The sequence below is a fragment of the Lampetra fluviatilis genome, chromosome 75, assembly GCF_964198595.1.
Source record: "Lampetra fluviatilis chromosome 75, kcLamFluv1.1, whole genome shotgun sequence".
Taxonomy (NCBI): domain Eukaryota; kingdom Metazoa; phylum Chordata; class Hyperoartia; order Petromyzontiformes; family Petromyzontidae; genus Lampetra; species Lampetra fluviatilis.
Genome location: NC_136349.1, coordinates 3,829,412 through 3,830,669, shown reverse-complemented (window position 1 = coordinate 3,830,669; position 1,258 = coordinate 3,829,412). Strand labels below are relative to the sequence as shown.

General features: G+C 37.2%; 2 non-coding genes across 2 annotated transcripts; both read right to left on the bottom strand.

The window, feature by feature from the left end:
- Positions 1–439: 439 nt before the first annotated feature.
- Positions 440–512, bottom strand: TRNAR-CCU (transfer RNA arginine (anticodon CCU)). Its single transcript has one exon. It is a non-coding gene; the product is annotated as a tRNA-Arg (tRNA).
- A 442-nt stretch (positions 513–954) lies between these two features.
- TRNAR-CCU (transfer RNA arginine (anticodon CCU)) lies at positions 955–1,027 on the bottom strand. The gene has a single exon. It is a non-coding gene; the product is annotated as a tRNA-Arg (tRNA).
- Between the last annotated feature and the right edge of the window lie 231 nt (positions 1,028–1,258).

Genomic DNA, 1,258 nt, shown 5'->3' with positions numbered 1-1,258 from the left:
GGTTTTGTATGATTGTTTATATTGTACATTTTTGTTGTTTTCTTGAATAATTTTCTGTGTTTAGGGAAAATATATGATTGTGTTAGTGAAATATTTTTTTTCCTAAATGGAAAATTTTGGAAATTTTTTTTCACAAAAATAAATTGTCACGCACAACGAGTCTGTGCAAAATGTCAGCTCGATTGGATCACGGGAAGTGGGTTAAAAAACGACCGAAAGATTTGCACGGTCGTAAGCGCGCAAGCAAGTGAACTTAATATAAAGGATTTAAAAATGTATACGTATTTCCCCCTTTCGTCCCCTTTGCTTTATCAATGTTGATTCCTGTCACCAAAGTATACTGATTTCACACTCTCTTCGATCGGCACAGTACCACCTTCGCTTATCATCGTCAGATTCATAAACTTGACGTCTACAAAATGAACAACTTTCTCTCAGCTACCCCAGGTGGGACTCGAACCCACAATCCCTGGCTTAGGAGGCCAGTGCCTTATCCATTAGGCCACTGGGGCTACATCTAGCATGATGAAAACCTGGCTTATATACAGACTTCTTAAATAAACTCGCAATAATAATAGAAATGGATATGTATTTTCCCCTTTTATTCTCTGCTTTATCAATGTTGATAATTGTCACCAAAGTACACTGTTTAAAACTCTTGATTTGAAGCTTTCGTGACTTCAGGAATCCATACTCTTGTTATACGTAGGTATAACATAAAATAAATCACGACGTTTTGGGCTCAACACAAGCGTCTATCATCAACACAAGCATCCATCATCATCATCTGATGATGGACACTATACCGACGTAACTTTACCGAAAGAACCAAAGAGTATAATTGAACACTGTTTTAAAACTCTCTTCTATAGGCACAGCGCCATTTTGGCTTTTCATTATCAGATTCGTTAACTTGACATTTTGATTTTACAAAATGAACAGCTTTTTCTCAGCAACCCCAGGTGGGACTCGAACCCACAATCCCTGGCTTAGGAGGCCAGTGCCTTATCCATTAGGCCACTGGGGCTACATGTAGCATGATTAAAACCTGGCTTATGTACAGACTTCTTAAATAAACTCACAATAAAAAAAATATATATGTTTTTCCCCTTTCGTCCCCTCTGTTTTATTCATGTTGATAAGTGTTTTTTTCCTAAAAAGTGGAAAATTTTGGAAAAAAAATTTCACGAAAATAAATTGTCACGCACAACGAGTCTGTGCAAAATGTCAGCTCGATTCGATCACGGTAAGTGGGTTA